The 23047-nt window shown below is 56.6% G+C and overlaps 25 pseudogenes; all 25 read right to left on the bottom strand.

Moving 5' to 3' along the window:
• Window positions 1–4048: 4048 nt before the first annotated feature.
• Window positions 4049–4168, bottom strand: LOC138790277 (5S ribosomal RNA; annotated as a pseudogene).
• Window positions 4169–4238: 70 nt separating this feature from the next.
• Window positions 4239–4358, bottom strand: LOC138790295 (5S ribosomal RNA; annotated as a pseudogene).
• A 257-nt stretch (window positions 4359–4615) lies between these two features.
• LOC138790265 (5S ribosomal RNA) lies at window positions 4616–4735 on the bottom strand (annotated as a pseudogene).
• A 69-nt stretch (window positions 4736–4804) lies between these two features.
• Window positions 4805–4924, bottom strand: LOC138790254 (5S ribosomal RNA; annotated as a pseudogene).
• A 1013-nt stretch (window positions 4925–5937) lies between these two features.
• Window positions 5938–6057, bottom strand: LOC138790242 (5S ribosomal RNA; annotated as a pseudogene).
• An 825-nt stretch (window positions 6058–6882) lies between these two features.
• On the bottom strand, window positions 6883–7002 carry LOC138790231 (5S ribosomal RNA; annotated as a pseudogene).
• Window positions 7003–7071: 69 nt separating this feature from the next.
• LOC138790220 (5S ribosomal RNA) lies at window positions 7072–7191 on the bottom strand (annotated as a pseudogene).
• Window positions 7192–7827: 636 nt separating this feature from the next.
• Window positions 7828–7947, bottom strand: LOC138790209 (5S ribosomal RNA; annotated as a pseudogene).
• Window positions 7948–8395: 448 nt separating this feature from the next.
• Window positions 8396–8515, bottom strand: LOC138790197 (5S ribosomal RNA; annotated as a pseudogene).
• A 637-nt stretch (window positions 8516–9152) lies between these two features.
• On the bottom strand, window positions 9153–9272 carry LOC138790185 (5S ribosomal RNA; annotated as a pseudogene).
• A 636-nt stretch (window positions 9273–9908) lies between these two features.
• LOC138790173 (5S ribosomal RNA) lies at window positions 9909–10028 on the bottom strand (annotated as a pseudogene).
• A 69-nt stretch (window positions 10029–10097) lies between these two features.
• LOC138790161 (5S ribosomal RNA) lies at window positions 10098–10217 on the bottom strand (annotated as a pseudogene).
• Window positions 10218–11042: 825 nt separating this feature from the next.
• LOC138790149 (5S ribosomal RNA) lies at window positions 11043–11162 on the bottom strand (annotated as a pseudogene).
• Window positions 11163–11609: 447 nt separating this feature from the next.
• Window positions 11610–11729, bottom strand: LOC138790138 (5S ribosomal RNA; annotated as a pseudogene).
• Window positions 11730–14520: 2791 nt separating this feature from the next.
• On the bottom strand, window positions 14521–14640 carry LOC138790132 (5S ribosomal RNA; annotated as a pseudogene).
• A 257-nt stretch (window positions 14641–14897) lies between these two features.
• Window positions 14898–15017, bottom strand: LOC138790289 (5S ribosomal RNA; annotated as a pseudogene).
• Window positions 15018–15086: 69 nt separating this feature from the next.
• LOC138790131 (5S ribosomal RNA) lies at window positions 15087–15206 on the bottom strand (annotated as a pseudogene).
• Window positions 15207–15843: 637 nt separating this feature from the next.
• LOC138790130 (5S ribosomal RNA) lies at window positions 15844–15963 on the bottom strand (annotated as a pseudogene).
• Window positions 15964–16413: 450 nt separating this feature from the next.
• On the bottom strand, window positions 16414–16533 carry LOC138790129 (5S ribosomal RNA; annotated as a pseudogene).
• Window positions 16534–16792: 259 nt separating this feature from the next.
• On the bottom strand, window positions 16793–16912 carry LOC138790126 (5S ribosomal RNA; annotated as a pseudogene).
• Window positions 16913–17170: 258 nt separating this feature from the next.
• On the bottom strand, window positions 17171–17290 carry LOC138790128 (5S ribosomal RNA; annotated as a pseudogene).
• Window positions 17291–17745: 455 nt separating this feature from the next.
• On the bottom strand, window positions 17746–17865 carry LOC138790127 (5S ribosomal RNA; annotated as a pseudogene).
• Window positions 17866–18501: 636 nt separating this feature from the next.
• Window positions 18502–18621, bottom strand: LOC138790444 (5S ribosomal RNA; annotated as a pseudogene).
• A 1771-nt stretch (window positions 18622–20392) lies between these two features.
• On the bottom strand, window positions 20393–20512 carry LOC138790402 (5S ribosomal RNA; annotated as a pseudogene).
• A 1205-nt stretch (window positions 20513–21717) lies between these two features.
• LOC138790179 (5S ribosomal RNA) lies at window positions 21718–21837 on the bottom strand (annotated as a pseudogene).
• Between the last annotated feature and the right edge of the window lie 1210 nt (window positions 21838–23047).

Below are 23047 nucleotides of genomic sequence, written 5' to 3'. Positions count from 1 at the left end.
AGGGATGAAGGGGCCATTGGAGCTGCCATTGGCAAAAAGCCAGCGGCACCCATGATTGCCAGCCAGTAACCCATGCTGGCACTTGCTGGGCCTTAAGCCATCTAGCAGTCTGCAATCTGACGAGGGAAGGCACATTCAGCTTAGAATGGCCGCCGACGAGATCTCCTCCAGCGGGGCTGCCTTTTGAGGAGGGATAAAGGGGCCGTTGGAGCTGCCATTGGCAAAAGCCAGCGGCCCCCTGAATTCCCAGCCAGTCTCCCATGCTGGTACTTGCCGGGCCTTAAGCCATGTAGCAGTTTGTGATCTGTGATCTGACGAGGGCAGGCACCTTCAGCTTAGCATGGCCGCTGACAAGTTCTTCTAAAGCGAAGCTGCCTTTTGAGGAGGGATAAAGGGGCCGTTGGAGTTGCCATTGGCAAAAAGCCAGCGGCACCCAGGATTCCCAGCCAGTCTCCCATGATGGTACTTGCCGGGCCTTAAGCCTTGTAGCAGTCTGCGATCTGATGAGGGCAGGCACCTTCAGCTTAGAATGCCCACTGACAAGTTCTGCTCCAGCGGGGCTGCCTTTTGAGGAGGGATGAAAGGGCCGTTGGAGTTGCCATTGGTAAAAAGCCAGCGGCTCTCCGGATTCCCAGCCAGTCTGCCATGCTGGTACTTGCCGGGCCTTAAGCCGTGTAGCAGTCTGCGATCAGAAGAGGGCAGGCAGCTTCAGCTTAGAATGCCCACTGACAAGTTCTGCTCCAGCGGGGCTGCCTTTTGAGGAGGGATGAAAGGGCCGTTGGAGTTGCCATTGGCAAAAAGCCAGCGGCACCCGGGATTCCCAGGCAGTCTCCCATGCTGGTACTTGCCGGGCCTTAAGCCGTGTAGCAGTCTGCGATCTGACGAGGGAAGAAACCTTCAACTTACAATGGCCGCTGACAAGATGTGCCCAAGCGGGGCTGCCTTTAGAGGAGGGATAAAGGGGCCGTTGGAGCAGCCATTGGCAAAAAGCCAGCAGCACCCGGGATTCCCAGCCAGTCTCCCATGCTGGTCCTTGCCAGGCCTTAAGCCGTGTAATAGTCTGCAATCTGACGAGAGAAGGCACCTTCAGCTTAGAATGGCCGCTGACGAAATGCGCTTTAGCGGGGCTGCCTTTTGAGAAGGGTTAAAGGGGCCGTTGGAGCTGCCATTGGCAAAAAGCCAGCGGCACCCGGGATTCCCAGCCAGTCTCCCATGCTGGTACTTGCTGGGCCTTAAGCCATGTAGCAGTCTGCGATCTGACGAGGGCAGGCACCTTCAGCTTAGAATGGCCGCTGACAAGTTCTGCTCCAGCGGGGCTGCCTTTTGAGGATGGATGAAAGGGCCGTTGGAGCTGTTATTGGCAAAAAGCCAGCGGCACCCGAGATTCCCAGCCAGTCTCCAATGGTGGTACTTGCCAGGCCTTAAGCCATGTAGCAGCCTGCGATCTGACGAGGGCAGGCACCTTCAGCTTAGAATAGCCGCTGACGAGTTCTGCTCTAGCTGGCCTTCCTTTTGAGGAGGGATGAAAGGGTCGTTGGAGCTGCCATTGGCAAAAAGCCAGCGGCACCCGGGATTCTCAGCCAGTCTCCAATGCTGGTACTTGCTGGGCCTTAGGCCGTGTAGCAGTCTGCAATCTGACGAGGGCAGGCACCTTCAGCTTAGAATGGCCGCTGACGAGTTCTGCTAAAGCGAGGTTGCCTTTTGAGGAGGGATGAAAGGGCCGTTGGAGCTGTGTTAAATACGATGTGTTTTACAATGAACAATATCTTGGTATAATATAATGTAAGTCATATATATTACTGACCTCATCATAATAGCATAACACTATTCACTGTATAAAGTGATTGTAATATTGACATAATATCATATTCTATACTAAGGGGACGTGTATACGTTGGAAACAGATACATAAGCACTATTCACGATTCCATGACGTATGTAGGGTGGTGATGCCAGTACACAGCACGATAACTATCCATCCATAACTGGAAGCAGGTTATGCTGATGCATAGAGAAAGAGTTCTATATTTGTTATGGTCATATATGTGCAGACACACACTCAATTATAATAAACACACCCACACATGACATTGACAGTGAGTCTTGAACCTATATAAACGGTATTCACCAAGATGGAGGAGGGTTGGATCAGGGCTGTGAGCCCTATGTCACAAGAAGGATCCAGAGCCTTCAAGGAGAAGGTTGTGTCGCATGAGGAATCCATGATGGAAGCATGAAGGAAGGAATGTCATCCAGGAGGCTTCTGTGAACCAACAGCTGCCTGAAGCTTGTGACGATTTGTGAGACAAACCCTTCACTTCAAAGGACTCTCATATGAACTATGGACACTAGACACTAAGGACTGTAAGACATTTCTCTGATATTCTTTTCTATTTAATTCTGTAACTTTCACTACTTTTAAAGAAGAAGCAATAAATCTCCATTTTATAAAGAAACCTCTCTGATGTCATCCTACTGCGGTGAGCCATAAACTACAGGTGCTATTGCCATTTTCTACAAGCTGCCATTGGCAAAAAGCCAGCAGCACCCATGATTCCCAGCCAGTCTCCCATGCTGGTACTTGCCGGGCCTTAAGCCGTGTATCAGTCTGTGATCTGACGAGGGCAGGCACCTTCAGCTAAGAATGGCGGCTGACGAGATGTGATCCAGCAGGGCTGCCTTTTGAGGAGGGTTAAAGGGGCATTGGAGTTGCCATTGGCAAAAAGCCAGCAGCACCCGGGATTCCCAGCCAGTCTCCCATGCTGGTACTTGCCGGGCCTTAAGCCGTGTAGCAGTCTGCGATCTGACGAGGGCAGGCACCTTCAGCTTAGAATGGCCGCTGACGAGATCTGCTCCAGCGGGGCTGCCTTTTGAGGAGGGATAAAGGGGCCGTTGGAGCTGCCATTGGCAAAAAGCCAGCAGCACCCGGGATTCCCAGCCAGTCTCCCATGCTGGTACTTGCCGGGCCTTAAGCCATGTAGCAGTCTGCGATCTGACGAGGGCAGGCACCTTCAGCTTAGAATGGCCGCTGACGAGATCTGCTCAAGCGGGGCTGCCTTTTGAGGATGGATGAAAGGGCCGTTGGAGCTGCCATTGGCAAAAAGCCAGCAGCACCCGGGATTCCCAGCCAGTCTCCCATGCTGGTAATTGCCGGGCCTTAAGCCGTGTAGCAGTCTGCGATCTGACGAGGGCAGGCACCTTCAGCTTAGAATGGCCGCTGACGAGATCTGATCTAGCGGGGCTGCCTTTTGAGGAGGGATAAAGTGGCCGTTGGAGCTGCCATTGGCAAAGAGCCAGCGGCACCCAGGATTCCCAGCCAGTCTCCCATGCTCGTACTTGCCGGGCCTTAAGCCGCGTAGCAGTCTGCGATCTGACGAGGGCAGGCACCTTCAGCTTAGAATGGCCGCTGACGAGTTCTGCTCCAGCGGGGCTGCCTTTTGAGGAGGGATGAAAGGGCCGTTGGAGCTGCCATTGGCAAAAAGCCAGCAGGCACCCGGGATTCCCAGCCAGTCTCCCATGCTGGTACTTGCCGGGCCTTAAGCCGTGTAGCAGTCTGCGATCTGACGAGGGCAGGCACCTTCAGCTTAGAATGGCCGCTGACAAGTTTTGCTAAAGTGAGGCTGCCTTTTGAGGAGGGATTAATGGGCAGTCGGAGCTGCCATTGACAAAAAGCCAGCAGCACCTGGGATTCCCAGCCAGTCTCACATGCTGGTACTTGCCGGGCCTTAAGCCGTGTAGCAGTCTGTGATCTGACGAGGGCAGGCACCTTCAGCTTAGAATGGCCGCTGACGAGATCTGCTAAAGCGAGGCTTCCTTTTGAGGATGGATAAAGGGGCCGTTGGAGCTGCCATTGGCAAAAAGCCAGCAGCACCCGGGATTCCCAGCCAGTCTCCCATGCTGGTACTTGCCGGGCCTTAAGCCGTGTAGCAGTCTGCGATCTGACGAGGGCAGGCACCTTCAGCTTAGAATGGCCGCTGACGAGTTCTGCTAAAGCGAGGCTTCCTTTTGAGGATGGATAAAGGGGCCGTTGGAGCTGCCATTGGCAAAAAGCCAGCGGCACCCGGGATTCCCAGCCAGTCTCCCATGCTGGTACTTGCCGGGCCTTAAGCCGTGTAGCAGTCTGCGATCTGACGAGGGCAGGCACCTTCAGCTTAGAATGGCCGCTGACGAGATTCTGCTAAAGCGAGGCTTCCTTTTGAGGATGGATAAAGGGGCCGTTGGAGCTGCCATTGGCAAAAAGCCAGCGGCACCCGGAATTCCCAGCCAGTCTCCCATGCTGGTACTTGCCGGGCCTTAAGCCGTGTAGCAGTCTGCGATCTGACGAGGGCAGGCACCTTCAGCTTAGAATGGCCGCTGACGAGTTCTGCTAAAGCGAGGCTTCCTTTTGAGGATGGATAAAGGGCCGTTGGAGCTGCCATTGGCAAAAAGCCAGCAGCACCCGGGATTCCCAGCCAGTCTCCCATGCTGGTACTTGCCGGGCCTTAAGCCGTGTAGCAGTCTGCGATCTGACGAGGGCAGGCACCTTCAGCTTAGAATGGCCGCTGACGAGATCTGCTAAAGCGAAGCTTCCTTTTGAGGATGGATAAAGGGGCCGTTGGAGCTGCCATTGGCAAAAAGCCAGCGGCACCCGGGATTCCCAGCCAGTCTCCCATGCTGGTACTTGCCGGGCCTTAAGCCGTGTAGCAGTCTGCGATCTGACGAGGGCAGGCACCTTCAGCTTAGAATGGCCGCTGACGAGCTCTGCTAAAGCGAGGCTTCCTTTTGAGGATGGATAAAGGGGCCGTTGGAGCTGCCATTGGCAAAAAGCCAGCGGCACCCGGGATTCCCAGCCAGTCTCCCATGCTGGTACTTGCCGGGCCTTAAGCCGTGTAGCAGTCTGCGATCTGACGAGGGCAGGCACCTTCAGCTTAGAATGGCCGCTGACGAGCTCTGCTAAAGCGAGGCTTCCTTTTGAGGATGGATAAAGGGGCCGTTGGAGCTGCCATTGGCAAAAAGCCAGCAGCACCCGGGATTCCCAGCCAGTCTCCCATGCTGGTACTTGCCGGGCCTTAAGCCGTGTAGCAGTCTGCGATCTGACGAGGGCAGGCACCTTCAGCTTAGAATGGCCGCTGACGAGCTCTGCTAAAGCGAGGCTTCCTTTTGAGGATGGATAAAGGGGCCGTTGGAGCTGCCATTGGCAAAAAGCCAGCAGCACCCGGGATTCCCAGCCAGTCTCCCATGCTGGTACTTGCCGGGCCTTAAGCCGTGTAGCAGTCTGCGATCTGACGAGGGCAGGCACCTTCAGCTTAGAATGGCCGCTGACGAGCTCTGCTAAAGCGAGGCTTCCTTTTGAGGATGGATAAAGGGGCCGTTGGAGCTGCCATTGGCAAAAAGCCAGCAGGCACCCGGGATTCCCAGCCAGTCTCCCATGCTGGTACTTGCCGGGCCTTAGGCCGTGTAGCAGTCTGCGATCTGACGAGGGCAGGCACCTTCAGCTTAGAATGGCCGCTGACGAGCTCTGCTAAAGCGAGGCTTCCTTTTGAGGATGGATAAAGGGGCCGTTGGAGCTGCCATTGGCAAAAAGCCAGCAGGCACCCGGGATTCCCAGCCAGTCTCCCATGCTGGTACTTGCCGGGCCTTAAGCCGTGTAGCAGTCTGCGATCTGACGAGGGCAGGCACCATCAGCTTAGAATGGCCGCTGACGAGCCTAAAGCGAGGCTTCCTTTTGAGGATGGATAAAGGGGCCGTTGGAGCTGCCATTGGCAAAAAGCCAGCAGGCACCCGGGATTCCCAGCCAGTCTCCCATGCTGGTACTTGCCGGGCCTTAAGCCGTGTAGCAGTCTGCGATCTGACGAGGGCAGGCACCTTCAGCTTAGAATGGCCGCTGACGAGCTCTGCTAAAGCGAGGCTTCCTTTTGAGGATGGATAAAGGGGCCGTTGGAGCTGCCATTGGCAAAAAGCCAGCGGCACCCGGGATTCCCAGCCAGTCTCCCATGCTGGTACTTGCCGGGCCTTAAGCCGTGTAGCAGTCTGCGATCTGACGAGGGCAGGCACCTTCAGCTTAGAATGGCCGCTGACGAGCTCTGCTAAAGCGAGGCTTCCTTTTGAGGATGGATAAAGGGGCCGTTGGAGCTGCCATTGGCAAAAAGCCAGCAGCACCCGGGATTCCCAGCCAGTCTCCCATGCTGGTACTTGCCGGGCCTTAAGCCGTGTAGCAGTCTGCGATCTGACGAGGGCAGGCACCTTCAGCTTAGAATGGCCGCTGACGAGATCTGCTAAAGCGAAGCTTCCTTTTGAGGATGGATAAAGGGGCCGTTGGAGCTGCCATTGGCAAAAAGCCAGCAGCACCCGGGATTCCCAGCCAGTCTCCCATGCTGGTACTTGCCGGGCCTTAAGCCGTGTAGCAGTCTGCGATCTGACGAGGGCAGGCACCTTCAGCTTAGAATGGCCGCTGACGAGATCTGCTAAAGCGAGGCTTCCTTTTGAGGATGGATAAAGGGGATGTTGGAGCTGCCATTGGCAAAAAGCCAGCAGCACCCGGGATTCCCAGCCAGTCTCCCATGCTGGTACTTGCCGGGCCTTAAGCCGTGTAGCAGTCTGCGATCTGACGAGGGCAGGCACCTTCAGCTTAGAATGGCCGCTGACGAGGTCTGCTAAAGCGAGGCTTCCTTTTGAGGATGGATAAAGGGGCCGTTGGAGCTGCCATTGGCAAAAAGCCAGCAGCACCCGGGATTCCCAGCCAGTCTCCCATGCTGGTACTTGCCGGGCCTTAAGCCGTGTAGCAGTCTGCGATCTGACGAGGGCAGGCACCTTCAGCTTAGAATGGCCGCTGACGAGTTCTGCTCCAGAGGGGCTGCCTTTTGAGGAGGGATGAAAGGGCCGTTGGAGCTGCCATTGGCAAAAAGCCAGCGGCACCCGGGATTCCCAGCCAGTCTCCCATGCTGGTACTTGCCGGGCCTTAAGCCGTGTAGCAGTCTGCGATCTGACGAGGGCAGGCACCTTCAGCTTAGAATGGCCGCTGACGAGATCTGCTAAAGCGAGGCTTCCTTTTGAGGATGGATAAAGGGGCCGTTGGAGCTGCCATTGGCAAAAAGCCAGCGGCACCCGGGATTCCCAGCCAGTCTCCCATGCTGGTACTTGCCGGGCCTTAAGCCGTGTAGCAGTCTGCGATCTGACGAGGGCAGGCACCTTCAGCTTAGAATGGCCGCTGACGAGTTCTGCTCCAGAGGGGCTGCCTTTTGAGGAGGGATGAAAGGGCCGTTGGAGCTGCCATTGGCAAAAAGCCAGCAGCACCCGGGATTCCCAGCCAGTCTCCCATGCTGGTACTTGCCGGGCCTTAAGCCGTGTAGCAGTCTGCGATCTGACGAGGGCAGGCACCTTCAGCTTAGAATGGCCGCTGACGAGTTCTGCTACAGCGCGGCTTCCTTTTGAGGATGGATGAACGGGCCGTTGGAGCTGCCATTGGCAAAAAGCCAGCTGCACCCGGGATTCCCAGCCAGTCTCCCATGCTGGTACTTGCCGGGCCTTAAGCCGTGTAGCAGTCTGCGATCTGACGAGGGCAGGCACCTTCAGCTTAGAATGGCCGCTGACGAGTTCTGCTACAGAGGGCTTCCTTTTGAGGATGGATGAAAGGGGCCGTTGGAGCTGCCATTGGCAAAAAGCCAGCAGCACCCGGGATTCCCAGCCAGTCTCCCATGCTGGTACTTGCCGGGCCTTAAGCCGTGTAGCAGTCTGCGATCTGACGAGGGCAGGCACCTTCAGCTTAGAATGGCCGCTGACGAGATCTGCTAAAGCGAGGCTTCCTTTTGAGGATGGATAAAGGGGCCGTTGGAGCTGCCATTGGCAAAAAGCCAGCGGCACCCGGGATTCCCAGCCAGTCTCCCATGCTGGTACTTGCCGGGCCTTAAGCCGTGTAGCAGTCTGCGATCTGACGAGGGCAGGCACCTTCAGCTTAGAATGGCCGCTGACGAGTTCTGCTCCAGAGGGGCTTCCTTTTGAGGATGGATGAAAGGGCCGTTGGAGCTGCCATTGGCAAAAAGCCAGCAGCACCCGGGATTCCCAGCCAGTCTCCCATGCTGGTACTTGCCGGGCCTTAAGCCGTGTAGCAGTCTGCGATCTGACGAGGGCAGGCACCTTCAGCTTAGAATGGCCGCTGACGAGTTCTGCTACAGCGAGGGCTTCCTTTTGAGGATGGATAAAGGGCCGTTGGAGCTGCCATTGGCAAAAAGCCAGCAGCACCCGGGATTCCCAGCCAGTCTCCCATGCTGGTACTTGCCGGGCCTTAAGCCGTGTAGCAGTCTGCGATCTGACGAGGGCAGGCACCTTCAGCTTAGAATGGCCGCTGACGAGATTCTGCTCAAGCGAGGCTTCCTTTTGAGGATGGATAAAGGGGCCGTTGGAGCTGCCATTGGCAAAAAGCCAGCGGCACCCGGGATTCCCAGCCAGTCTCCCATGCTGGTACTTGCCGGGCCTTAAGCCGTGTAGCAGTCTGCGATCTGACGAGGGCAGGCACCTTCAGCTTAGAATGGCCGCTGACGAGTTCTGCTCCAGAGGGGCTTCCTTTTGAGGAGGGATGAAAGGGCCGTTGGAGCTGCCATTGGCAAAAAGCCAGCAGCACCCGGGATTCCCAGCCAGTCTCCCATGCTGGTACTTGCCGGGCCTTAAGCCGTGTAGCAGTCTGCGATCTGACGAGGGCAGGCACCTTCAGCTTAGAATGGCCGCTGACGAGGTCTGCTAAAGCGAAGCTTCCTTTTGAGGATGGATAAAGGGGCCGTTGGAGCTGCCATTGGCAAAAAGCCAGCAGCACCCGGGATTCCCAGCCAGTCTCCCATGCTGGTACTTGCCGGGCCTTAAGCCGTGTAGCAGTCTGCGATCTGACGAGGGCAGGCACCTTCAGCTTAGAATGGCCGCTGACGAGATCTGCTAAAGCGAGGCTTCCTTTTGAGGATGGATAAAGGGGGCCGTTGGAGCTGCCATTGGCAAAAAGCCAGCAGCACCCGGGATTCCCAGCCAGTCTCCCATGCTGGTACTTGCCGGGCCTTAAGCCGTGTAGCAGTCTGCGATCTGACGAGGGCAGGCACCTTCAGCTTAGAATGGCCGCTGACGAGATCTGCTGAAGCGAGGCTTCCTTTTGAGGATGGATAAAGGGGCCGTTGGAGCTGCCATTGGCAAAAAGCCAGCGGCACCCGGGATTCCCAGCCAGTCTCCCATGCTGGTACTTGCCGGGCCTTAAGCCGTGTAGCAGTCTGCGATCTGACGAGGGCAGGCACCTTCAGCTTAGAATGGCCGCTGACGAGTTCTGCTCCAGAGGGGCTGCCTTTTGAGGAGGGATGAAAGGGCCGTTGGAGCTGCCATTGGCAAAAAGCCAGCAGCACCCGGGATTCCCAGCCAGTCTCCCATGCTGGTACTTGCCGGGCCTTAAGCCGTGTAGCAGTCTGCGATCTGACGAGGGCAGGCACCTTCAGCTTAGAATGGCCGCTGACGAGATCTGCTAAAGCGAAGCTTCCTTTTGAGGATGGATAAAGGGGCCGTTGGAGCTGCCATTGGCAAAAAGCCAGCAGCACCCGGGATTCCCAGCCAGTCTCCCATGCTGGTACTTGCCGGGCCTTAAGCCGTGTAGCAGTCTGCGATCTGACGAGGGCAGGCACCTTCAGCTTAGAATGGCCGCTGACGAGATCTGCTAAAGCGAGGCTTCCTTTTGAGGATGGATAAAGGGGATGTTGGAGCTGCCATTGGCAAAAAGCCAGCAGCACCCGGGATTCCCAGCCAGTCTCCCATGCTGGTACTTGCCGGGCCTTAAGCCGTGTAGCAGTCTGCGATCTGACGAGGGCAGGCACCTTCAGCTTAGAATGGCCGCTGACGAGCTCTGCTAAAGCGAGGCTTCCTTTTGAGGATGGATAAAGGGGCCGTTGGAGCTGCCATTGGCAAAAAGCCAGCGGCACCCGGGATTCCCAGCCAGTCTCCCATGCTGGTACTTGCCGGGCCTTAAGCCGTGTAGCAGTCTGCGATCTGACGAGGGCAGGCACCTTCAGCTTAGAATGGCCGCTGACGAGATCTGCTAAAGCGAGGCTTCCTTTTGAGGATGGATAAAGGGGCCGTTGGAGCTGCCATTGGCAAAAAGCCAGCGGCACCCGGGATTCCCAGCCAGTCTCCCATGCTGGTACTTGCCGGGCCTTAAGCCGTGTAGCAGTCTGCGATCTGACGAGGGCAGGCACCTTCAGCTTAGAATGGCCGCTGACGAGTTCTGCTCCAGAGGGGCTGCCTTTTGAGGAGGGATGAACGGGCCGTTGGAGCTGCCATTGGCAAAAAGCCAGCAGCACCCGGGATTCCCAGCCAGTCTCCCATGCTGGTACTTGCCGGGCCTTAAGCCGTGTAGCAGTCTGCGATCTGACGAGGGCAGGCACCTTCAGCTTAGAATGGCCGCTGACGAGATCTGCTAAAGCGAAGCTTCCTTTTGAGGATGGATAAAGGGGCCGTTGGAGCTGCCATTGGCAAAAAGCCAGCAGCACCCGGGATTCCCAGCCAGTCTCCCATGCTGGTACTTGCCGGGCCTTAAGCCGTGTAGCAGTCTGCGATCTGACGAGGGCAGGCACCTTCAGCTTAGAATGGCCGCTGACGAGTTCTGCTCAAGCGAGGCTTCCTTTTGAGGATGGATAAAGGGGCCGTTGGAGCTGCCATTGGCAAAAAGCCAGCAGCACCCGGGATTCCCAGCCAGTCTCCCATGCTGGTACTTGCCGGGCCTTAAGCCGTGTAGCAGTCTGCGATCTGACGAGGGCAGGCACCTTCAGCTTAGAATGGCCGCTGACGAGTTCTGCTCAAGAGGGGCTTCCTTTTGAGGATGGATGAAAGGGCCGTTGGAGCTGCCATTGGCAAAAAGCCAGCAGCACCCGGGATTCCCAGCCAGTCTCCCATGCTGGTACTTGCCGGGCCTTAAGCCGTGTAGCAGTCTGCGATCTGACGAGGGCAGGCACCTTCAGCTTAGAATGGCCGCTGACGAGATCTGCTAAAGCGAGGCTTCCTTTTGAGGATGGATAAAGGGGCCGTTGGAGCTGCCATTGGCAAAAAGCCAGCGGCACCCGGGATTCCCAGCCAGTCTCCCATGCTGGTACTTGCCGGGCCTTAAGCCGTGTAGCAGTCTGCGATCTGACGAGGGCAGGCACCTTCAGCTTAGAATGGCCGCTGACGAGTTCTGCTCCAGAGGGGCTGCCTTTTGAGGAGGGATGAAAGGGCCGTTGGAGCTGCCATTGGCAAAAAGCCAGCAGCACCCGGGATTCCCAGCCAGTCTCCCATGCTGGTACTTGCCGGGCCTTAAGCCGTGTAGCAGTCTGCGATCTGACGAGGGCAGGCACCTTCAGCTTAGAATGGCCGCTGACGAGTTCTGCTAAAGCGAGGCTTCCTTTTGAGGATGGATAAAGGGGCCGTTGGAGCTGCCATTGGCAAAAAGCCAGCAGCACCCGGGATTCCCAGCCAGTCTCCCATGCTGGTACTTGCCGGGCCTTAAGCCGTGTAGCAGTCTGCGATCTGACGAGGGCAGGCACCTTCAGCTTAGAATGGCCGCTGACGAGCTCTGCTAAAGCGAGGCTTCCTTTTGAGGATGGATAAAGGGGCCGTTGGAGCTGCCATTGGCAAAAAGCCAGCGGCACCCGGGATTCCCAGCCAGTCTCCCATGCTGGTACTTGCCGGGCCTTAAGCCGTGTAGCAGTCTGCGATCTGACGAGGGCAGGCACCTTCAGCTTAGAATGGCCGCTGACGAGTTCTGCTCCAGAGGGGCTTCCTTTTGAGGAGGGATGAAAGGGCCGTTGGAGCTGCCATTGGCAAAAAGCCAGCAGCACCCGGGATTCCCAGCCAGTCTCCCATGCTGGTACTTGCCGGGCCTTAAGCCGTGTAGCAGTCTGCGATCTGACGAGGGCAGGCACCTTCAGCTTAGAATGGCCGCTGACGAGATCTGCTAAAGCGAGGCTTCCTTTTAAAGATGGATAAAGGGGCCGTTGGAGGGGGCGTGGTTTGCCGCTGAAGAGAGCAGTCGCATGCCGCCGGAGCTCCTGCACAATGGGCCACTAATTAGCTTTTCCACAGCTATTTCGGACTGAGAATAAGCATCGGGGAACTCCTGCTTTCTTTGGCTACCTTCCTGCACCGATGGCCACCTCTAAGAAAGCCTCAGCAGCTGCAAGAAGGAAGATTCTTTCTTACATGCCGTCGGCTCGAGATCGACAAGATGGCGCCGGCACGCACATGAACAGGCAAGGAGACCGGCCCTCTTCAGGTGACATGACAGCGTGGTGGGCTCCTCCAGCACCAGATTCAGCGGACTGCCGACAGACAGCTCAGTCGGGTGAGCAACTAATCCCTACTCAGCCAAAAAAGAAAAAACGGAGGAGGAAAAGAGCTGGCTCTGGCGTCAACCAGAAAGATGCACATCCAGTGCCACAAAGACAGCGGCAGCAGCAGCCGCATGCATTATCACCATATGCAGCTCCCTTCCCGATGCCACCCTTTTCACCTGTTGGAGATGATAGCTGTCAAAGATCCCTCTCAGACTTATGTTTGCCTGCTCTATTCTCTGAGGATTTGGCTGGTTCTTCAGATCTTGCATCAGCTTTTCCATCCGCTGCTAGCTCACAGGAAGCTAATGCAGGGACCTCCATCTGTCAATCACCTTCGCCACCAGGGGTGAAGCCAACAATACTACGGGATCCTTTAGATGATATGCTCAATGACCCGGACCCTTCCATAGCGCCCTTAATGATGCAGTTATTGCTGGCTCTTCGAAACTCTATAAGATTCGATCTGGACCGTGCGATGTCAGCAATGGCAGACTCTGTCCGGGTAGCCACTAAAAGGATTCAATGCTTGGAGGATACGCTATCCTCAGTTATAACTGAGCATAATTCACTGCTCGCTTCCCATCAGATGCTGGAATCTGAACTGTTGGCTGTCAAACAAACGTTAGCTAATGTAGATAATCGCACTAGAGACCACAATGTGAAATTGAGAGGGGTCCCTGAATCGATCCCAACTTCTGATTTATCTGACTTTACCCGTGGATTTATTGGACATATGATACCTTCCCTTGAGAAGGACGAAATGTATGTTGAATGGGCACACCGTGTACCCAAGCCGGAACACATTCCGCCGGAGGCTCCACGAGACGTCATTGTAAAACTGCGCCATCTTTATGTTAAACACCAGTTTCTAGCGATCACCAGGAAACAAGCAGCGACGTCTCCTAAGTTTGCCCACATTTCAGTCTTCCCGGACTTATCCGCTTTTACCTTGGCCACACGAAGGAAATTTACCCCGGTTACTACTGCTTTGCGGAAGCATGGAATAGTGTACAGATGGGGAAAGTCTGGTGGACTGGTGATCCAACGTGAAACGGGCTCATCTCTGCTACCCGATGTGGACGCCGGTATTCGATTTCTAAAAGATTATCATATCCCTTGCTGACTGTAGTGGTCGCAGCGACATCTCCCCGTGGAGCTATTGCAACTCACTAAGAACTTATTCAACGAATGGACCTGAGCCTTGTCCCGTCCCTTGTGCAGGACCCACTATGGCGAATTTTTGTAATAACTTTTAGCATGTGTCTCTTTAGTTTAAACCGGACTACTTGCCCCTCCAGGTTTATTGCTGCGGAACCCCATTCCGTCGGATTAGCCGCAGCATTATGTTCTTTTTGTGCTCTGCTCACTTGCATGGTTATTGCCTATTACTGCATTGAATTTGTTGATTGTTTACAAAGTTGTATTGGTTTACTAGCTACACATTAGCTTATAACGACTGAGGGTTCAGCAGACACATCTTGAATAAGCACCTTCACTTGCACGAACTCTAGGCAATGAAGCATATTGTTAGGTAATATTCTCAACTTAGCTACACTATATGTTAAATTTAGCAAATCAACATTGCACTTCATTCCTCATCCTTTTAAGCATTTTCACTCTGGACTACAACGCATTGCACCTTTCGCGCTAGTTGCATCAACTCGCGTTGCTCATCGTTTATCTTGCAACCTTGATATTTGTATGTCTTTGCAACCGTGCTTATGCTATTTCTTTAAATTGTCGCAACTTATCTGCATGTGTTAAAAATTTATGTGTAAAAAACCTTAATAAAAAGTATTGAAACATAAAGGGGCCGTTGGAGCTGCCATTGGCAAAAAGCCAGCAGCACCCGGGATTCCCAGCCAGTCTCCCATGCTGGTACTTGCCGGGCCTTAAGCCGTGTAGCAGTCTGCGAACTGACGAGGGCAGGCACCTTCAGCTTAGAATGGCCGCTGACGAGATCTGCTAAAGCGAAGCTTCCTTTTGAGGATGGATAAAGGGGCCGTTGGAGCTGCCATTGGCAAAAAGCCAGCAGCACCCGGGATTCCCAGCCAGTCTCCCATGCTGGTACTTGCCGGGCCTTAAGCCGTGTAGCAGTCTGCGATCTGACGAGGGCAGGCACCTTCAGCTTAGAATGGCCGCTGACGAGATCTGCTAAAGCGAGGCTTCCTTTTGAGGATGGATAAAGGGGCCGTTGGAGCTGCCATTGGCAAAAAGCCAGCGGCACCCGGGATTCCCAGCCAGTCTCCCATGCTGGTACTTGCCGGGCCTTAAGCCGTGTAGCAGTCTGCGATCTGACGAGGGCAGGCACCTTCAGCTTAGAATGGCCGCTGACGAGATCTGCTAAAGCGAGGCTTCCTTTTGAGGATGGATAAAGGGGCCGTTGGAGCTGCCATTGGCAAAAAGCCAGCGGCACCCGGATTCCCAGCCAGTCTCCCATGCTGGTACTTGCCGGGCCTTAAGCCGTGTAGCAGTCTGCGATCTGACAAGGGCAGGCACCTTCAGCTTAGAATGGCCGCTGACGAGCTCTGCTCCAGAGGGGCTGCCTTTTGAGGAGGGATGAAAGGGCCGTTGGAGCTGCCATTGGCAAAAAGCCAGCAGCACCCGGGATTCCCAGTCAGTCTCCCATGCTGGTACTTGCCGGGCCTTAAGCCGTGTAGCAGTCTGCGATCTGACGAGGGCAGGCACCTTCAGCTTAGAATGGCCGCTGACGAGATCTGCTAAAGCGAGGCTTCCTTTTGAGGATGGATAAAGGGGCCGTTGGAGCTGCCATTGGCAAAAAGCCAGCGGCACCCGGGATTCCCAGCCAGTCTCCCATGCTGGTACTTGCCGGGCCTTAAGCCGTGTAGCAGTCTGCGATCTGACGAGGGCAGGCACCTTCAGCTTAGAATGGCCGCTGACGAGTTCTGCTCCAGAGGGGCTGCCTTTTGAGGAGGGATGAAAGGGCCGTTGGAGCTGCCATTGGCAAAAAGCCAGCAGCACCCGGGATTCCCAGCCAGTCTCCCATGCTGGTACTTGCCGGGCCTTAAGCCGTGTAGCAGTCTGCGATCTGACGAGGGCAGGCACCTTCAGCTTAGAATGGCCGCTGACGAGTTCTGCTCCAGAGGGGCTGCCTTTTGAGGAGGGATGAAAGGGCCGTTGGAGCTGCCATTGCCAAAAAGCCAGCAGCACCCGGGATTCCCAGCCAGTCTCCCATGCTGGTACTTGCCGGGCCTTAAGCCGTGTAGCAGTCTGCGATCTGACGAGGGCAGGCACCTTCAGCTTAGAATGGCCGCTGACGAGCTCTGCTCCAGAGGGGCTGCCTTTTGAGGAGGGATGAAAGGGCCGTTGGAGCTGCCATTGGCAAAAAGCCAGCAGCACCCGGGATTCCCAGCCAGTCTCCCATGCTGGTACTTGCCGGGCCTTAAGCCGTGTAGCAGTCTGCGATCTGACGAGGGCAGGCACCTTCAGCTTAGAATGGCCGCTGACGAGATCTGCTAAAGCGAGGCTTCCTTTTGAGGATGGATAAAGGGGCCGTTGGAGCTGCCATTGGCAAAAAAGCCAGCGGCACCCGGGATTCCCAGCCAGTCTCCCATGCTGGTACTTGCCGGGCCTTAAGCCGTGTAGCAGTCTGCGATCTGACGAGGGCAGGCACCTTCAGCTTAGAATGGCCGCTGACGAGATCTGCTAAAGCGAAGCTTCCTTTTGAGGATGGATAAAGGGGCCGTTGGAGCTGCCATTGGCAAAAAGCCAGCAGCAGCACCCGGGATTCCCAGCCAGTCTCCCATGCTGGTACTTGCCGGGCCTTAAGCCGTGTAGCAGTCTGCGATCTGACGAGGGCAGGCACCTTCAGCTTAGAATGGCCGCTGACGAGTTCTGCTCCAGAGGGGCTGCCTTTTGAGGAGGGATGAAAGGGCCGTTGGAGCTGCCATTGGCAAAAAGCCAGCAGCACCCGGGATTCCCAGCCAGTCTCCCATGCTGGTACTTGCCGGGCCTTAAGCCGTGTAGCAGTCTGCGATCTGACGAGGGCAGGCACCTTCAGCTTAGAATGGCCGCTGACGAGATCTGCTAAAGCGAGGCTTCCTTTTGAGGATGGATAAAGGGGCCGTTGGAGCTGCCATTGGCAAAAAGCCAGCGGCACCCGGGATTCCCAGCCAGTCTCCCATGCTGGTACTTGCCGGGCCTTAAGCCGTGTAGCAGTCTGCGATCTGACGAGGGCAGGCACCTTCAGCTTAGAATGGCCGCTGACGAGTTCTGCTCCAGAGGGGCTGCCTTTTGAGGAGGGATGAAAGGGCCGTTGGAGCTGCAATTGGCAAAAAGCCAGCAGCACCCGGGATTCCCAGCCAGTCTCCCATGCCGGTACTTGCCGGGCCTTAAGCCGTGTAGCAGTCTGCGATCTGACGAGGGCAGGCACCCTTAGCTTAGAATGGCTGCTGACGAGTTCTGCTCCAGAGGGGCTGCCTTTTGAGGAGGGATGAAAGGGGCCGTTGGAGCTGCCATTGGCAAAAAGCCAGCAGCACCCGGGATTCCCAGCCAGTCTCCCATGCTGGTACTTACCAGGCCTTAAGCCGTGTAGCAGTCTGCGATCTGACGAGGGCAGGCACCTTCAGCTTAGAATGGCCGCTGACGAGTTCTGCTCCAGAGGGGCTGCCTTTTGAGGAGGGATGAAAGGGCCGTTGGAGCTGCCATTGGCAAAAAGCCAGCAGCACCCGGGATTCCCAGCCAGTCTCCCATGCTGGTACTTGCCGGGCCTTAAGCCGTGTAGCAGTCTGCGATCTGACGAGGGCAGGCACCTTCAGCTTAGAATGGCCGCTGACGAGATCTGCTAAAGCGAGGCTTCCTTTTGAGGATGGATAAAGGGGCCGTTGGAGCTGCCATTGGCAAAAAGCCAGCGGCACCCGGGATTCCCAGCCAGTCTCCCATGCTGGTACTTGCCGGGCCTTAAGCCGTGTAGCAGTCTGCGATCTGACGAGGGCAGGCACCTTCAGCTTAGAATGGCCGCTGACGAGATTCTGCTAAAGCGAGGCTTCCTTTTGAGGATGGATAAAGGGGCCGTTGGAGCTGCCATTGGCAAAAAGCCAGCAGCACCCGGGATTCCCAGCCAGTCTCCCATGCTGGTACTTGCCGGGCCTTAAGCCGTGTAGCAGTCTGCGATCTGACGAGGGCAGGCACCTTCAGCTTAGAATGGCCGCTGACGAGATCTGCTAAAGCGAGGCTTCCTTTTGAGGATGGATAAAGGGGCCGTTGGAGCTGCCATTGGCAAACAGCCAGCAGCCAGCAGCACCCGGGATTCCCAGCCAGTCTCCCATGCTGGTACTTGCCGGGCCTTAAGCCGTGTAGCAGTCTGCGATCTGACGAGGGCAGGCACCTTCAGCTTAGAATGGCCGCTGACGAGATCTGCTAAAGCGAGGCTTCCTTTTGAGGATGGATAAAGGGGCCGTTGGAGCTGCCATTGGCAAAAAGCCAGCGGCACCCGGGATTCCCAGCCAGTCTCCCATGCTGGTACTTGCCGGGCCTTAAGCCGTGTAGCAGTCTGCGATCTGACGAGGGCAGGCACCTTCAGCTTAGAATGGCCGCTGACGAGTTCTGCTCCAGAGGGGCTGCCTTTTGAGGAGGGATGAAAGGGCCGTTGGAGCTGCCATTGGCAAAAAGCCAGCAGCACCCGGGATTCCCAGCCAGTCTCCCATGCTGGTACTTGCCGGGCCTTAAGCCGTGTAGCAGTCTGCGATCTGACGAGGGCAGGCACCTTCAGCTTAGAATGGCCGCTGACGAGATCTGCTAAAGCGAGGCTTCCTTTTGAGGATGGATAAAGGGGCCGTTGGAGCTGCCATTGGCAAAAAGCCAGCAGCACCCGGGATTCCCAGCCAGTCTCCCATGCTGGTACTTGCCGGGCCTTAAGCCGTGTAGCAGTCTGCGATCTGACGAGGGCAGGCACCTTCAGCTTAGAATGGCCGCTGACGAGTTCTGCTCCAGAGGGGCTGCCTTTTGAGGAGGGATTAACGGGCCGTTGGAGCTGCCATTGGCAAAAAGCCAGCAGCACCCGGGATTCCCAGCCAGTCTCCCATGCTGGTACTTGCCGGGCCTTAAGCCGTGTAGCAGTCTGCGATCTGACGAGGGCAGGCACCTTCAGCTTAGAATGGCCGCTGACGAGTTCTGCTAAAGCGAGGCTTCCTTTTGAGGATGGATAAAGGGGCCGTTGGAGCTGCCATTGGCAAAAAGCCAGCGGCACCCGGGATTCCCAGCCAGTCTCCCATGCTGGTACTTGCCGGGCCTTAAGCCGTGTAGCAGTCTGCGATCTGACGAGGGCAGGCACCTTCAGCTTAGAATGGCCGCTGACGAGTTCTGCTCCAGAGGGGCTGCCTTTTGAGGAGGGATGAAAGGGCCGTTGGAGCTGCCATTGGCAAAAAGCCAGCTGCACCCGGGATTCCCAGCCAGTCTCCCATGCTGGTACTTGCCGGGCCTTAAGCCGTGTAGCAGTCTGCGATCTGACGAGGGCAGGCACCTTCAGCTTAGAATGGCCGCTGACGAGATCTGCTAAAGCGAGGCTTCCTTTTGAGGATGGATAAAGGGGCCGTTGGAGCTGCCATTGGCAAAAAGCCAGCAGGCACCCGGGATTCCCAGCCAGTCTCCCATGCTGGTACTTGCCGGGCCTTAAGCCGTGTAGCAGTCTGCGATCTGACGAGGGCAGGCACCTTCAGCTTAGAATGGCCGCTGACGAGATCTGCTAAAGCGAGGCTTCCTTTTGAGGATGGATAAAGGGGCCGTTGGAGCTGCCATTGGCAAAAAGCCAGCAGCACCCGGGATTCCCAGCCAGTCTCCCATGCTGGTACTTGCCGGGCCTTAGGCCGTGTAGCAGTCTGCGATCTGACGAGGGCAGGCACCTTCAGCTTAGAATGGCCGCTGACGAGTTCTGCTCCAGAGGGGCTTCCTTTTGAGGAGGGATGAAAGGGCCGTTGGAGCTGCCATTGGCAAAAAGCCAGCAGCACCCGGGATTCCCAGCCAGTCTCCCATGCTGGTACTTGCCGGGCCTTAAGCCGTGTAGCAGTCTGCGATCTGACGAGGGCAGGCACCTTCAGCTTAGAATGGCCGCTGACGAGCTCTGCTAAAGCGAGGCTTCCTTTTGAGGATGGATAAAGGGGCCGTTGGAGCTGCCATTGGCAAAAAGCCAGCAGCACCCGGGATTCCCAGCCAGTCTCCCATGCTGGTACTTGCCGGGCCTTAAGCCGTGTAGCAGTCTGCGATCTGACGAGGGCAGGCACCTTCAGCTTAGAATGGCCGCTGACGAGTTCTGCTCCAGAGGGGCTGCCTTTTGAGGAGGGATGAAAGGGCCGTTGGAGCTGCCATTGGCAAAAAGCCAGCAGCACCCGGGATTCCCAGCCAGTCTCCCATGCTGGTACTTGCCGGGCCTTAAGCCGTGTAGCAGTCTGCGATCTGACGAGGGCAGGCACCTTCAGCTTAGAATGGCCGCTGACGAGCTCTGCTAAAGCGAGGCTTCCTTTTGAGGAGGGATGAAAGGGCCGTTGGAGCTGCCATTGGCAAAAAGCCAGCAGCACCCGGGATTCCCAGCCAGTCTCCCATGCTGGTACTTGCCGGGCCTTAAGCCGTGTAGCAGTCTGCGATCTGACGAGGGCAGGCACCTTCAGCTTAGAATGGCCGCTGACGAGTTCTGCTCCAGAGGGGCTGCCTTTTGAGGAGGGATGAAAGGGCCGTTGGAGCTGCCATTGGCAAAAAGCCAGCAGCACCCGGGATTCCCAGCCAGTCTCCCATGCTGGTACTTGCCGGGCCTTAAGCCGTGTAGCAGTCTGCGATCTGACGAGGGCAGGCACCTTCAGCTTAGAATGGCCGCTGACGAGCTCTGCTAAAGCGAGGCTTCCTTTTGAGGATGGATTAACGGGCCGTTGGAGCTGCCATTGGCAAAAAGCCAGCAGCACCCGGGATTCCCAGCCAGTCTCCCATGCTGGTACTTGCCGGGCCTTAAGCCGTGTAGCAGTCTGCGATCTGACGAGGGCAGGCACCTTCAGCTTAGAATGGCCGCTGACGAGTTCTGCTCCAGAGGGGCTGCCTTTTGAGGAGGGATGAAAGGGCCGTTGGAGCTGCCATTGGCAAAAAGCCAGCGGCACCCGGGATTCCCAGCCAGTCTCCCATGCTGGTACTTGCCGGGCCTTAAGCCGTGTAGCAGTCTGCGATCTGACGAGGGCAGGCACCTTCAGCTTAGAATGGCCGCTGACGAGCTCTGCTAAAGCGAGGCTTCCTTTTGAGGATGGATAAAGGGGCCGTTGGAGCTGCCATTGGCAAAAAGCCAGCAGGCACCCGGGATTCCCAGCCAGTCTCCCATGCTGGTACTTGCCGGGCCTTAAGCCGTGTAGCAGTCTGCGATCTGACGAGGGCAGGCACCTTCAGCTTAGAATGGCCGCTGACGAGATTCTGCTCAAGCGAGGCTTCCTTTTGAGGATGGATAAAGGGGATGTTGGAGCTGCCATTGGCAAAAAGCCAGCAGCACCCGGGATTCCCAGCCAGTCTCCCATGCTGGTACTTGCCGGGCCTTAAGCCGTGTAGCAGTCTGCGATCTGACGAGGGCAGGCACCTTCAGCTTAGAATGGCCGCTGACGAGATCTGCTAAAGCGAGGCTTCCTTTTGAGGATGGATAAAGGGGCCGTTGGAGCTGCCATTGGCAAAAAGCCAGCAGCACCCGGGATTCCCAGCCAGTCTCCCATGCTGGTACTTGCCGGGCCTTAAGCCGTGTAGCAGTCTGCGATCTGACGAGGGCAGGCACCTTCAGCTTAGAATGGCCGCTGACGAGTTCTGCTCCAGAGGGGCTGCCTTTTGAGGAGGGATGAAAGGGCCGTTGGAGCTGCCATTGGCAAAAAGCCAGCAGCACCCGGGATTCCCAGCCAGTCTCCCATGCTGGTACTTGCCGGGCCTTAAGCCGTGTAGCAGTCTGCGATCTGACGAGGGCAGGCACCTTCAGCTTAGAATGGCCGCTGACGAGATTCTGCTCAAGCGAGGCTTCCTTTTGAGGATGGATAAAGGGCCGTTGGAGCTGCCATTGGCAAAAAGCCAGCAGCACCCGGGATTCCCAGCCAGTCTCCCATGCTGGTACTTGCCGGGCCTTAAGCCGTGTAGCAGTCTGCGATCTGACGAGGGCAGGCACCTTCAGCTTAGAATGGCCGCTGACGAGTTCTGCTCCAGAGGGGCTGCCTTTTGAGGAGGGATGAAAGGGCCGTTGGAGCTGCCATTGGCAAAAAGCCAGCAGCACCCGGGATTCCCAGCCAGTCTCCCATGCTGGTACTTGCCGGGCCTTAAGCCGTGTAGCAGTCTGCGATCTGACGAGGGCAGGCACCTTCAGCTTAGAATGGCTGCTGACGAGATCTGCTAAAGCGAGGCTTCCTTTTGAGGATGGATAAAGGGGCCGTTGGAGCTGCCATTGGCAAAAAGCCAGCAGCACCCGGGATTCCCAGCCAGTCTCCCATGCTGGTACTTGCCGGGCCTTAAGCCGTGTAGCAGTCTGCGATCTGATGAGGGCAGGCACCTTCAGCTTAGAATGGCCGCTGACGAGTTCTGCTAAAGCGAGGCTTCCTTTTGAGGATGGATAAAGGGGCCGTTGGAGCTGCCATTGGCAAAAAACCAGCAGCACCCGGGATTCCCAGCCAGTCTCCCATGCTGGTACTTGCCGGGCCTTAAGCCGTGTAGCAGTCTGCGATCTGACGAGGGCAGGCACCTTCAGCTTAGAATGGCCGCTGACGAGATCTGCTAAAGCGAGGCTTCCTTTTGAGGATGGATAAAGGGGCCGTTGGAGCTGCCATTGGCAAAAAGCCAGCAGCACCCGGGATTCCCAGCCAGTCTCCCATGCTGGTACTTGCCGGGCCTTAAGCCGTGTAGCAGTCTGCGATCTGACGAGGGCAGGCACCTTCAGCTTAGAATGGCCGCTGACGAGATTCTGCTAAAGCGAGGCTTCCTTTTGAGGATGGATAAAGGGGCCGTTGGAGCTGCCATTGGCAAAAAGCCAGCAGCACCCGGGATTCCCAGCCAGTCTCCCATGCTGGTACTTGCCGGGCCTTAAGCCGTGTAGCAGTCTGCGATCTGACGAGGGCAGGCACCTTCAGCTTAGAATGGCCGCTGACGAGATTCTGCTCAAGCGAGGCTTCCTTTTGAGGATGGATAAAGGGGCCGTTGGAGCTGCCATTGGCAAAAAGCCAGCAGCACCCGGGATTCCCAGCCAGTCTCCCATGCTGGTACTTGCCGGGCCTTAAGCCGTGTAGCAGTCTGCGATCTGACGAGGGCAGGCACCTTCAGCTTAGAATGGCCGCTGACGAGTTCTGCTCCAGAGGGGCTGCCTTTTGAGGAGGGATGAAAGGGCCGTTGGAGCTGCCATTGGCAAAAAGCCAGCAGCACCCGGGATTCCCAGCCAGTCTCCCATGCTGGTACTTGCCGGGCCTTAAGCCGTGTAGCAGTCTGCGATCTGACGAGGGCAGGCACCTTCAGCTTAGAATGGCCGCTGACGAGATCTGCTAAAGCGAGGCTTCCTTTTGAGGATGGATAAAGGGGCCGTTGGAGCTGCCATTGGCAAAAAGCCAGCAGCACCCGGGATTCCCAGCCAGTCTCCCATGCTGGTACTTGCCGGGCCTTAAGCCGTGTAGCAGTCTGCGATCTGACGAGGGCAGGCACCTTCAGCTTAGAATGGCCGCTGACGAGTTCTGCTCCAGAGGGGCTGCCTTTTGAGGAGGGATGAAAGGGCCGTTGGAGCTGCCATTGGCAAAAAGCCA

This window comes from Dendropsophus ebraccatus, chromosome 4 (genome assembly GCF_027789765.1).
Source record: "Dendropsophus ebraccatus isolate aDenEbr1 chromosome 4, aDenEbr1.pat, whole genome shotgun sequence".
In the NCBI taxonomy this organism is placed as follows: domain Eukaryota; kingdom Metazoa; phylum Chordata; class Amphibia; order Anura; family Hylidae; genus Dendropsophus; species Dendropsophus ebraccatus.
Note: the sequence above shows the minus strand (reverse complement) of the source record. Positions and strands in the feature narration are given on the sequence as shown.